Raw genomic sequence first — 14,530 nt, forward strand, 5'->3', positions numbered from 1 at the left:
TTAAATTAATAATGTGCTGAAAGTCTGGTTTTGCTTACGTTTCAAGATTTTGACTCTGCCTCTCTTTTTACCTTTGAAGTTAACATTCAGTGCAGAGTGATTTTTGTTTTCTCCCAAGCACTTTCATCCTCTGCCTCAGGCCATCTCATGTACATGGGAGGAGATCTGTGTGAAAGGTTTTTTCCAATCCCTCCTTAAAATTAATTTCTGCTATGAATCTTATAAGCAATGATAAGCTGCTACTGTTTGCTGTGCTGCATGTGGTGTTCACCTCATTACTCACCACTTTCCAAATAAAGGAGCTTAATGCGCCAGAAGGTATTACCTTGGTAAGACCAGTTCTGCTTCTGTAGACCTTTGCAGCTGTCTGGGGATGTCAAAACATAATCTGGCTGTGAAAATGGTATTTTAGGGTAAAGATAGGCCTCTGAGGCTTTGTTGGGACAGTGAGTCCTCCAATTCCTTTCATGACATTGGAAGAAAAAAATGAATTAATGTCAGATCCTGATAATTTTTCCCCTTGGTGTCTGATTCTCCTCCTACTTCACTTTCTAAAGAGTTGCTTTATTTGACCTATTTAGGTTTTAGCATGGCTCCTAATAGTTTGTATATTGCTATACTGATAGCACCCAGCCTTGTGGCATAACATCCACAGGCAATCCGTACACCTGTGCTCTGGAGAGGCCAATCCAGGATTAGGCACGGTCAGCAAGTCTTTTATTAGGGCAATGGAACTAATGCAGCCAAGCTGTTATATCACTGCTTGGGGATATTAATCTAATTCCCAGAGTAGTACAGCTATTTAGCAAGGTGTTGGCATTTCTTTGTAGCGCACCAGAGATGTACCCTTAGATTCCTACAGGCAGTATTCACATTTAGTCCATAATTTTCTGCAAGCAAATTTTGGAGGTAAAATGAGTGTTGCAGGCAGAAGACAAAAATGTCAAAGACCACCAACTGAAACAGATGGCCTGGCTCTGGACTAGACCCAGGATTACAGTATCCTCCAGAGTTGAACATGGCAACTACTTTGTGATGCCTACCCATAACAGCAGAAAAAGCCAAAAGATTATGTGTTCTTGAGACCTCATGAAAAAAGATACAATACCTCTGGTGATCTTAAAAGTAGGCACAACACATTTATGCAAATGGGAGTACTGACTGGCTTGCTTTTGCAAGCCTCCAGCTGATAACAATCAGCTATTGGGATAAATTTTTTATTGTCTTGTCCAAAATCCAGTGTATTGAACAATCATACCATGGGTTGTCTCCTCCCTCTGTCTGGGTTGGCCCAGTGCCACTGTCCTCAGTTGTACGGTGCCAGTTTATACCAGCTGGGACTCCCGACTATGATTTGCTTATTCATCAGGTTCCAAGGGGAAAATATAAATAGTACTTAACTCTCTTACTGCTCTTTCCAAAAACAAAAACCAAAAAAACACCAAAAACCAAAACCAACAAAACCCCCTCATCTGCATAAACAGAAGAGAAAAGCTAAATACTGTTCAAGATAAAGTACTGAAATTTTGGTATCTCAAGGAAAAGGGCAAAAAGCTGATATTGTCCTACTAAAATTGATAGAAACACTATCACTGACTGGTGGATGTAGGATAAATCTTCAAATTACCACAAAGGCCCTTTAGGAAAGTCAAATAGCTTTCAGAGGAATTCAGCATTTCATTGCTTCTACCAGTGTTAGCAATATATTGTTTATTTTTGTGATTGCAAATAAAAGCAGCAGCCAGTTTGGGTCTTCACCACCTACAGAAATATCTGCTGGAAGAACTTGTAAAATGCTCAGTTTTTCTCAAAGTGGTTGCTTTGTATTGAATGTGAAACAGAATCGGAAGCAGAAAACATCATCTTCCTTACTGTGCCTGCACTTCCCAGGAAGCGCCTTTCAGTGTCTGGGGGGTCAGACTGCCTGTCAGCCCCCAGCACACCCAGTCACACAGCACTGTACCATTCAGAGGCTCAGACTTTCAGCTGGGACTTTGCTGGATTTAGCTGTGCCAGAACTGTGGGAGAAATCTTAGCCTAGTCATGTTAAGTAATTCCTGTAATCCCAGCTCTTACACCACTGACCATTGTTTGAGTTCACAGAACAAAAATGTTCTATACTGCATATAGCAGCTAAAAGCACAGCAGAGAATATCTTTTGTCCCAGGTTTCAAGAAAGTTTTAAGTTGTTCTTCATGTTGCTTAACACATGGATAAGAATCATATCCTTCAGGAGAGCAAAACCATAGCAAAGTCATTGTACACCCAACCAGCTGTAGGTAACTGAGCCTGCTTGGTGTTGCACAATGAATTAGTGCCATCTACAGTGTGAAATGGGTCCTGAAGATGGAAAGATGTCAGAGGTGTAAACTACACTCAAAGCAAAACAGCATGCACAAAAAGTTAACTTAAAATTTAAAAACAGATAAAGACATGATAAAAAGCCAGAAGAAATTAAATTAAAAGCTTGCTATGTATTAAAATAGAGATAGAGAAGTTAAAATCATTCAATGAAAGTTTTGCTTTTGAATATGCTTGATTCCAGCATAGATTGATGTATCCATATGTTATAGAATTTTTTTTTTCTCAGCTCGTTTATTTTTGCTATTGTTGATCTAACTGATCTTGAAGTAAATGACAAAATTTCTCCTGGTACCCTTCTTAATAAGCTTTATGCAATAGCATGTCAAACCTGCTCTGGATCCTATGGTGTCATTGGTATTACTTACCTACACTTCACGAGGAGAGAATCTGAAATCAGTTAAGTTAAATTCATATTGTGTGGTTTTCCTTGTTAATGCAGTTAATCAAAACCTAAGAGCATGTTGCCCTTTTGAAGTGCTGTGCCCTTGACCAAGGCACATGAACATTTGATTGGGCTTTACCTATTCACCTCGGAATTGTCTCCATTATCTCTTATGTGCTCTGTTCAGGCAGTAAAGCAAAAGGGGGATTTAATGATGATAAACTGAATGACTCATTTCTTTCTCCCCTTGTACAGTCTCAAGAGGGCTGAGCCTGCTTGCTCTTCAGCCTTTACAAGCCATAAATACAGTTTGGGATGGAGAATGAGTTTCTGACAACTGGATGTGGAGTTATCCTAAACTCTTACACAAAGTGGCAATCAGGATGTGAATGCAAGAGCAGTGTCCCAGTTTCTGCAGCACCTCAGTGCTTAAGTGGAACCTCTAACAATGATCTCTAGAGAAAGCAATAGAGATTGACTTCTCCATTTGCCACTACTGATATTTCTAAAATTACATGGATTTGAGAATAGGAACTGAAGAAGCAGACTCTGATCTCAAGGTCCCTCACAATCTTCCTCACTGTTCCACTCTCTCTCCTTTCCTCTTTGCTTGCATTTCTCCTCAGTATTTATATGCCTTCACACTTAGATCCATTGTTTTCTTATGTCAGTGGTATTATGTCTATTGTACTTAGGGTAATACATGGCAAATTTGAGAACATACTTTCTCCCTTTTTTTATACACACTACGCATAGCAGACTTTTTAAATGTTGAAGCAATACTTTCACTAATATAATGTACCAGCCATTCCTTCCAGGAAAAGCATAAGAATTTAGAAATACCCATTCCTATTGATTAGTATGGATACCATGCAGAGAGCCCACACCAGTTGTGAAAACCTTATTTGATTTTCTGAGCCTGGGAGCAGTCAGGCATTGATTCATGCCATAGAATGTCACTGCTTAACCAAGTTGTCTTTGTTAGGAGCACAGCCTCTCTTAAACTCAGTAGAAGAGGAAGGCAGTATGCACTGTAGATTCAGATCTTAGGTGCACACTGGTAGAAAGGGAAGATCTGTAAAATTGAAGAAATCAAAAACAATGATAGAATTGATGGTGTCCATGCTCCTAACTCAGATACCTCAATAAAGTCTGGGGAATGAATTCACTGGTAACAGGAGCTGAGAGGAAGGACCCTACTAATGTTTTTTTTTTTTCCTTCAGAATCAAAAGAGCTGTAGAATTATAAACAAGAAGTCTGTTATGTCTGTGTTCAAGGACATGAGAATTAATCAGCTGTTTTTCTTAGAAGGATTATGTTGAAGAAATACCTGCTTTCATTTTTTCTTCTGCCCAGAAACAACCTGTAAAATATCAAATACTCAGTAAATGCTCAAGGCAAAATGCTATCTATAATTAGCTTGTAAATGGTTTGTTTACTCAAAACACAGTGATGACTTCAGTGTTATTAAGCCTGCTTGGGCAATGCTCTTGAGCAATATGTATTCTGGATTAGTAACATGCAGCACCTGATCCCAGCATTTGGTTCTTCTCTCTGATACATTCTAGAAATTCAGGAAAAACTTTACTTAAGGGAATGAGCTTTTCCTCTCTGAAACGGGTGTGGGCTGGGCTGTGCGGTCCCCAGTGGTGGTGTGTGCCTGGAGAGACAGGAACACACAGGTCATGGCTTGGGGACACACAGCTTACCCTGCCTGGGGCTCCATTCACCTTGGCCAAGACCCACTTCCAGCCTTTTCTTCCAAAGGTGCTTCCCATACATCCCAAACAGGTGTTCCACCAAGGTTTAGGAAGAAAAGATCATGAAGTTATAACTCACCTAGATTGTGCATATTGTGAAACATGCTGTTCTGTATCTAGAGAAGCAGCTCACAGCAGAATCACCACCAAATCCTCTGTACTCTGCTATAATTATTATTGAGTTGCAATTTGTGGGAAAAATACTACTGATATCACTCACATTTATAGATGTCAAATATATTTAATTTTATTGAAGACAGTTTTTAAAAATGTGTCCAAGTAGTAGAATTAGAATTCATTTTCTTCCAAATATGTAACTTATGCAGGCTATATATATAACTTATATGATTAAGTATAACTACCTTATACTTCAAGGTATATATAGTTATTTCATTTTCAAATTAAATTCTTACATTTCATCCTAGTTCTACAGGTTAAATACCACCATCAGAACAATTGTCCTAAATTCATATTGCTGTAAGACTCGTGTTTTGAAGTCTTCTGTATCTTGATGCATCTTTAATGTTTTATGACAGTGTTAGTTCAGAAAGTCGTTCATTCCTACTGAAATGCTTTCTTCTGTGAAGAAGCGAAGATAATCACAAATAGTCTTTCAAATATGACATCAAGAGATTTATTTGTGGGAGTATTATTATAGACAGACCAGGGAAAAAGACCCACAAAAATGCCAATGGTTAAAAATACTCTTTCCAATGATGTCATTTTGTCAGGACTGTGGATCTGAAGATTAGTGATAATGAGTGATAATTTTCAGAGAAGTTTCAACATGTGTTTAGTTCCGTATGTTCTGTTCTCTTTAAATTAAGGATTTCAACGTTTATGTCCAGGGAGGGTTAGCAATTCTCTGTGCAGCAGGCTTGGTTCCCTCAGATGATGTTCTGAAACCAAGTACCATGGGAAATATGACCTAGCATTTACTTCCTGCACACTCAACTCGTTTATTTCAAATAAAATAAACAAGTAGCCTTACAGAGAAATGAAACTGCTGAAACAGCCTTACACTGTTATCTACAATCTTCCCCCAGGAGCCAGTGAGGGAAAAAATGAGCTACAAAATCAGGGGGTCAGTGCTGTCTCTGTGTGTTAGTTGAAAATGCTTTGCACTGGCACTAATGGGATGTTATTGCCTGTATCACTGTACCAGTGGTGAGAGAACCTGCCCTCTCAGCTAAGGTGTGAGGACATGGTACTAGCTAATGAACAAGGGACCTCAGCAATTGAAAAGCAAATTATTCCAATGACAGCAGTCTAAAGAGCAAATATTCTTAAATCCAGGGCTCTGAAAGAGTGAAGGAGCAAGGAACCACCCTGTGGGATTTTGGAAAATCCCACGTATGTTGGGAAAAATACATAATGTATTTTTATAGTAGCCAAGAAGAAGAAAGCACCTGGATAAGCTGTGCCACGAGAGCTTTGGAGTCCTCCTGCCATTCTGAAGGGACCAATAAACCTAGGAACAGCAAAAGGCTTTTAAAATCTAAACTTATTGTGAGAAAACTCCTAGTGTTCACAAGGGGTGTATAAGTACTGTCTGGAGGGTTTGCAATGTGAATATAGAGGAGGCTGGAGCAGGCTGAGCATCCCCAGGCACTGCATGAGACAGATGGAGTGAGGAACAAAAGGGCCAGTCGAACCAAGAGCAGCTGAACCTTCTGGGGGACACTTTTGACAAATATTGTTCAGAGACATGTGAAAATAGCAGTGGTCTGGCTGTCAGTGCCAGGGTGCAGTGCTGTTCTGAGCAGGGGCTATGGTACTGGGGAAGAGTGGTTTGGATTTACAGCTCAGTTAGTGGAAGGTATAGGAACCAAATACATGCAGGTAACACTAAGATGACCACAGCTCACAGCTGAAGTGCAAAAAATAGATTTATTCCATCATCTCACTGGCTGGAGGCTTCCAAAATTGAACGGAGACCCATATGTTGCTAAGCTCATTTTAGCAAGGGCAAAGTGTGGCTAGGCCTGAGTTCTGTGTTAGAGAAAAAAAAAAGGGTCTTGGGCATGCTCAAATCTTCCCCAGGCTGTGTGTTACAATCTCTGAACTTCTTATCTTCCTTCCTCCTTATGAAAAGGCCACCAGCCTGTCTGAGGAATGCTGTTATGTTTGTTAACAACACTTTGTTATCTGGGTGAGAAAGCTCTTCTATAGCAGACAGAAAACAACTCAAAGTGAACACAAATACATGAATTTTCTCACACTGAGAGAAATATCTCCCAGGTGCAAGACTGGTCTTTGAGTGAAAACAATTCTAGAAACAGGTTGTTTTCCTCTCTCCTTGCCAATCTTCCATTTTTCACCCTTTCATCCCCACAGAAGATTTGATAGAAAAATAAGATTACATCTCATTTTCTAGTGAATGTTCATAAAACTGAAATTTAAGTGCCAACCATGGCAAGATTAATGAGAGGCACTGTTGCTATTGTAAGACAGTGTTTGATTTAATTTTAATCCAGGAATTAATGCTAGAGTAGTCTGAGCAGGAGAGAGAAAGGAGAATCTCAGTATAAATTTATGATGTTTCCAGTCCTCACAACTGTAGAGAAAAAGATGGTAAATATAGAGAGCATGAAACACAAAAGCAAATACCTGAAAATAAGTAGCAGAACTCAAACCCTATTATTTTAAAATATCATGTATCATATATCTAGGACAATCTCTTGCTGTTAGAGGGTCTGTCTCAGGAAGTTTGGTTGCTTAGGGTTATCCACCATGTACTTAGCTGCCATTGCCTCTGCTGATGAATGTAAATCAGTCTTTTGCTTTCTGGTCACTTTAAACACATCTTTCAGACATATTTATTTCTGAATAAATTCTGTATTTGTTACAGACAGGTAGGATATTTACTGTTTCGGGAGAATTTACAGGAAAAAACCCCAACTTGTTGTCTCATCCACCATAAAATCAAGCAATTAAATTTACCAAGATAACAAAACCACAGTTCTGGCAAATAACATGCGAGATATGTCTGTTTAATGACTGATTCGCCACTCTGTGTTTGTGTAGACTTCTAATTCTTTGCTCTTCACACCTTGCTAACATATTCTGGACGTTGTCAAAAACCCTCATGCTGAGGTTCTCCCCACCATCTGTGTGTTGTAGGCTGTCTTGGAAGTGAGCTTCAAGGGTGTTCTCTGACAAAAAGCTTAGAGAAGGATGCTATAATTATAGTTAGTATATAGAGAAGGATGCTATAGTTATCTGATTCAGGATTTGATAATTGAAAAGCAGGAGAAAGCACAATAAAAAATAATAAAATATATTTTTTATATATAGGTAAATATATATATATACAGTATATATATTTAGTAGGGAATCTAATAAATCATCTGTTTACTGCAGTTGAGTAAAAATCTTCATGTCTGCATATAACAGACAATTCATGTGTCAAAAATGTCCATACTGGAAATGGCACAGTCCACAGCTGAGGGGAGGATTATTTACTTCCCTGCCTTTCCAGCTCTGAGTGCACAAGTAATACATTTTAAACAGATATGCACAGGCTGCCAGGTGTCAGATTGCTATGGCTGAAAGCTGACTAGCTATAAACCAGCCCTGGTTTGCAAGATGAGTTGTTTAATTAGCACGGTGCTGGGTCCGGGGAGCTCCTAAGCTTGGGCATAGTGCCACGGCACTGTAGCTCTCCAGTACTGCCTGCATAGGGGTACACATGTCCATCCCTGTGTCGGCCCAGCTACTCGTGTGCTTAAATAATCTCCTACCAGAAATGCTGATAACATTTTTCTGCCTTTGTTACCCTGTCACACATTTTGTTTTGATCCTGAATGCAGGCAGGTGATTTCACATTTCCCTGCTGTGGAAGGCTGCTTTCTCATCAGGAAGCCTCACAGCTCCTTTGTACAGGTGGATTAATGATGGTTTGGGTAGGGAGTGCAGGAAGGAATATTCTCTGTAGTGGGAGCAGGGAAGTATTTTATTCAAGGAACTGATCATTTATGGGTCAGTTTCTTGAATGGAAGTAGTAAGTGAACTGCAAACAGAGAGTGTGTAATTGGAGCGCAAGCAATTTGTGTAGAGAGACATATGCATATGGGAAAAGGACTTTTAACGTTCTTGTAGATGGGAGGACAGACAGCTTTCTCCATTTTACTCATAGCGTCAGCAGCAGAGACAAACTCCTCCCACTCCTGGGCTCAGCAACACAACCCAATGAGGCCGTGGAGGTGGCTACAACATCCCCAGGTGCTCCCCTCCCAGCCGCCAGGCACAAACACACGCTCCTGCTGCTGATGGGCCAGCGACGGCTGCTGGTGCTTCTTGCACCCAGCTTAAAAACGAGGGGACTTGGCTGTCAAACAGTCTCCATTGAAGAGAATTCAGCATTCTATAGGCTTTGAGCCATAGAAAATAACAAAGGACTGAGAAATTCCTGGCAGCAGTAGTCACTCGTTACTCAGGGTATCCCAGCTGTGCTCTCTCCTCACCGGGCTAAAACCATGGGCCCTGTAATGCATTGTGGATCCCGACTCTTCTGCTTCAGGTCTGCCAGCCGGGGCAGTCGCTGGATCCACAGCTCCCCACCTAAGGACAAGGTGGGACTGCTGGTGAGTTCTGTCTTTGAGCCTTCTTTTTTAATTTTTATTTTATTTTTTTTTAACCCCATCTGAGTCCATCTTCTTGGAAGAGCGGTCTCTTGCTGTTCTTTTTAATATAGAAAATATTTGCTTTCTTTATCCCAACTAGAAGCCAGCTCTCCCCAGGAACTCTCTCTACTCCTCAGAGAAGTTTGTCTCCTCCCACTTCCTAGAGGGGAAATCTGTGCCTGAGAGGAAGGGAATGCTGTCATAGCATCCTACAGAGACATGCCACAAAATCCATTTCTGTGGGGTACCTTTTATAATCTTTGATTATAGTCCCCAGAACAAGTATTCTATCATGTGATTATAGAAGACCAACTAAATTTATTTAACTAAATAATTTAACTAAAAATTAAGCAGAAACTCTCTGCCCTATTGTGTCAGCTCCCAGTGTTAGTAAATACCCAAAGTTCTTTCATTTGAATAGTGATAAGCTGTGCTGCTGTAACTATTAAGCAAATAATACTGTTTCTATAAAGATTTTATTTATAAAAAGCTCAATAAATAGGCACAAATGTACTGAATCAGTAGGAAAATAAGACATTTGCCTAATATCTTTTAATGTGCCTTTTACTGTTTTAAATGTGTCTTATATAAGCATGTTGGTGCATGGAATGGACTAAGATACTTTTTCTTTCCAACTGCATTAGATTGCTGGTGCTTTTAGTTCAAACATATAAAATAATCCTCTGTGGATTATTTTTCCTTTGGAATCTGTCACATCTCTGGAATTACAGCTGCAGAAGTTCAATAATACCACATAATTTACTTGGCAAGATACATATTAGTCTAGGAGTGTTTCAATTTGTTTAACTTTATTTAATCTTTTTTCTTTAATTTAGGAAACAATCATTGGATTCTCAGCATTTTCACTGGCACTTCTGGGACCAGCGGGATGGTTCCTGTGCCACCTTTCAAGCTATAAAAAGAAATAGAAAACATCCCTTAAAAATTAAGATCTAAAGGCTACAATTAATGGTAATACTCCAAATTTGGACTCTCTTGAAAATCCCTGTTCCCACACTGTCAGCCATCCCATGGACCAGGTCCCAGAAAGCTTTTACAGATACTGTAGACCTGCACCCAGATATACAATGGTGTAGTGATACAAAATAGTGGCAGGTCTGCTCTGCCACCCCCTGCTGCGTTGGGCCAGCCTGGATCTGTCATCAAGTGCTGCGAGAAGTGGAAGATTGATGAGGAGGACTGTAAACACACTCAAGTGACTTGCAGTTTGGCTGTTGAAAAACACATATATCATACTAATTGTTGTTTGACGTTGTGTTTTAGGCAAGTTGAACATCTGTGGCTAGGAAACATAGGCCTGTGGTAGACTTAGAGGCGCCCTATCAAACATGCTTGAGAATCTTGCCCTCCTGCGGGCAAGATTAAAGCACAGTGGTAAATTATACTTGTGTGAATCCCTGAAATGCAGGAAAAAACAGCAGGTTTGCTGATCCTCCACCATGGACCAAGCTTTGCAGTGCCTGTGTTCCCACTTGTGTGCTTTTCCTGTCTGCTTCTTTGGTGATCCCTGGTCGGTGAGATAAGAAAAATGAGTTTGCTCTTTGCCTTTCATCCATGGTTTTGTCATTGTTTGAGTCCTGTTTGCACCAGCTCATACAGGTACCATCAAAAGTTTAAAGTAAATAAAGAGGAAAAAATACAGAAAAAAAATTTATAGTCATCTCAGACTAAACCTCTGAGAATTTAGGAAAGTTTTCTTGAGAGTTTCTCTTAAATCTTTACATGTGTTCTTTTGGTGTGTTCCTCTTCCACCGGGATGTTTTTCTGCAGGTAATGATTGTCAGGTATTTCAATTTATTTTCAGTTTTTAGATTAAGATTTTTGACCTTTGAGAGATTCTCCAATGAGTGCTATTTGCAATTATTATGATAAATATTTTGAAGTATAGACTGAATTTGAGAAAAGTATGGTAAATAACACTTGTTATGCCATGTTACATGTGTAATAAAATGTCTTCTAATGATTTCATGTCTGTCTTGCAAGAAAATACAGAATGTGAACCTTTTGTGATGCTTGAGGATTAGTTGTGATGCTTAAGTATGAGCAGAATAGAATTTAAAATTCCATTAAGTAATTTGTGGTATCTAATATCAAAGCAGATCCTGAAAGTAGGGCTGTGAATGTGTGAAAGTGTATATTCTTGCTGTACTTCTAAAGTATGATTTTCCAATAAATTGTCTGAGTTCCTTTCAGCCTTGACTTCGTGACTGAAGTTTTCAGAGTGAGAATAGAGACATTCATCCTGAGTGTTTAAAGAAAGTCATACTGGTTTATTTTTTTCCAAGAAATGATAGCTTTTTCATGTAGTTGAACAGTCTGATGTGAAAGCCCAGTTGTGTATGTGGGAAGTTTCCCACAGATTTGAATGAGTGTTGGATATGTGCCTGCATTCCTGGTATCCAGAGAAAAATCAATGCCAGGAACTGAAAGGCACTTGGACAAGCAATCTGAAGCTTTGCTCCTGCACACTGTGAGTGCATCCTTTGGAATCATAAGGCTATTTTGAAGAATCTTTTGTAAAAATCATGCTTGAACATTTCAGTCTGTCTATATCTGCCTGTCCTGTATCTGATTTCATCATCCTTCTCTCACCTAGTAATGCTTACATGAATCAGTAAGATATTTCATTTCAGTTGTTGTACTTGTCCTCTTAAATTATGGCAATGAGTAATAAGATTGCCTGGTTCTAATACATGCTCAGGGGATGAGTAAAGCACTGAGAATTGTGTTGGATGAAATGAGGTAACAGATATATAGGGATGTTTATATTGAAGCAGTGATAATTTTTAGAAACTACTTACCTGAAGAGCTACTTAAAAATCAAGTGTTTTTCACAAATACTTTTTTTTTTTCAGATTTTCAGTCCACTTCAAGCATTTCTTCCTAAAAGTACTAATGATTACATTTTACAGGCATTTAAAAATGCTTCAGTCTTCATGTAACCCTCTTTACTGATTGCAAATGGATCTTTAGCCCTGAGACTGGAAGCTCTGGGGAATGGGGTGCATAGAAAACCAAGATGAAAAGGAGAGAAGCCAGGTAATTGCAGGCACTTTTATTGTTGTTAGTGTGATATGAATGAGCCTATACTCTTCATTAAGTGCAAGGGTGTTTATTTATTAGTCAAAATCAGCCACAGTTCAGCCAGAACTGGCTGATAAATGCAGCCAGTAGTGCCCAGGGCTCTAGCTCCAATAGCTGTTTTTTTCCTCAGGCTTCCTACGGCTCCCCAAGGTGTTTGGTGAAAATGGTTGGTGGGTTTTTTATTTCACAGCAATGACCTTACCTGCAGCCTGGCTGGTATCACCTGGACTCCCTGAGTGATGCTGTGTTCTTTGTTTGGGTATCAGTGGAGTCCCCTGCAAAGAAAGGCAAGAAATTTCCTCCTGTAATCCCACAGATGGGGAGCACAAAACATGAAATGCTTGCCCAGGATAAGGCAGCAGGGTAGCAGGAGGTGGAAACAGAGTTGGAGGATGGTTCCCTGCTATGTTTCTCATGGTATCTCTGCATCAATTTGCACTTCTTGCAGATGGGCCAAAGCTGGTTTTAAGCTGACTATAAGTAGTAGCACAGGTGACACATATAGTCCTAGGGGTAAGTGGCTGAAGCCTGTTCTTCCATAGCAACACAAGTAGCATCCATTCCAGGTGAGGCAGAAAATCTTTTATTGAACTAAACTTTGTAACATTTACATGCTTTGTGATTATGGATATGTGCTGCAGTGTACAATTAAGCTAAAATACTCATAGTTCTGAGTAAGTGAAAGTGTCTTTCAGCCACTCTGTTGTCTCTTCTTAAGAATGGATGCTCTGGATGAACTTACACTTAAATTTAGAGGCCCAGTAGTGTTCAGCTTATGGTCCATAAACACTCTGGGTCTGCAAAAAGTAGTTGGGGAGTATTATGCAATTATCAGTAGGCCTGAATTTGCAATAGATAGGATAATTCGTAAGGATCTGCAGATGAGAAAAATACATTCTCATGTAAAGTGCAGCAGCTTTCCTACAGGCGGCTTTAGGAGTGTCCCAGTTCCATCAATTTAGTTCATTTTCTGTTTCCACCAAGGTTCTGGTCTCTGATAGTCCACCCTTCATTTCATCTTAGGTTACTCCTAGACTCCTGTGTGGAGCAAACCAGCTTGGAGGAGGGACTAGACAGCTCACTGGCTCCTAGGGAGGTGGCCTCCAAATGCAGGAGCAAGGTCAGTCAGCTTTAGTTGTTACTGATTTGGGGTCCTCAGCAGCATTGAGTGCTGCATGCTTTCCTTTGTGGAAAGTCTCATGCCTTCCTTTGCTCTCTGTTTTTGCCCAGCTGAGACATTTTGCAAGTGTTCTTACTTGAGTGTAGAAATACTAAAGCAAAGTGAATATCTGTTTTTCTTGATTTCTCTGTTTATTTCTTTACCTTTGGGCCATGATGCTATGATAGGTTTAGGAAGGCAGTATTTTGACACTTGTCATTCTGATTCCTAAAGCATTACTACCACTACCTTGTGCTTTTATTTTAGCTGTGTAGATAGGTGATATAGTCAATTCTGCCCAAGTCTGATATTAAAGGTAAGAAAAAAACCCAGCTTTTTGTGGGGGAGATATAATTCAGCTGGGGTGGTGCTAATTTCCACTTGGCATGTTAGCTGCCACAAGAACTGTCCCTCTTAGAGCAGTATATCCAATCTCTGATTTTATAATGGTCGTAGTGCTTACCAAATTTGTGCTAATTCTTTATGCAGGTCATCATTTATTTCTCAAACTCCACTGCTATGGCAACAAATTAAGTATTTTGTTCACTTGGAGGCTAATGACATTACTCCAGAAGAGAAATTGAGGACATTTATCAGAGATTTTTACGGTGACAGATGCTGACAAATGTAATAATAAAGCAAACATCCGCAGACTTAGTTGATGTACATATCAGAATAAGAGGAAAATTACAGTTTTGTAAGTACAATCAAATAACCACTATATTTCTTAATGACATTTTGCTTTCCCAAAATCTTAATTATTCTAAATTGGGGAAAGAAAGAACAAATATCAACATCACAATCTGGCTATTCTGTTGGAAACACAGTACTAGCAACAAGACACAGAGCCCTTTACTGCTCCATCTCTCACTTTAAAGCAGCCCAAGCCAGTGATGGCTGAAATGAATTTGTCACATGCCAGATGGCATAACTGATATGGGTCAGTGGCTTCAGCCAAGCTTCTGGTCACATCATGATCACTTCTGCCATTACTGCCAACTTGTCTCTATTCCATTCTAATTCTCTACCCTGTCCAAATGTCTATCCTACCATACTCTACACCTTCCTTCTCAGAATAGTTACTTTCCTGCCCTCCCCCAGGAGTAAGGTCAGGTTGGTATTTTTTCTGTACAT

At 39.6% G+C, this 14,530-nt stretch overlaps 1 long non-coding RNA gene across 1 annotated transcript; it reads left to right on the forward strand.

Annotated features, from left to right (window-relative positions):
• Positions 1-8,696: 8,696 nt before the first annotated feature.
• LOC107205431 lies at positions 8,697-11,345 on the forward strand. Its single transcript, XR_001521947.2, has 2 exons — positions 8,697-9,093; positions 9,969-11,345. It is a non-coding gene; the product is annotated as an uncharacterized LOC107205431 (long non-coding RNA).
• Positions 11,346-14,530: the final 3,185 nt, after the last annotated feature.

Source organism: Parus major, chromosome 5 (genome assembly GCF_001522545.3).
Source record: "Parus major isolate Abel chromosome 5, Parus_major1.1, whole genome shotgun sequence".
Lineage (NCBI taxonomy): Eukaryota > Metazoa > Chordata > Aves > Passeriformes > Paridae > Parus > Parus major.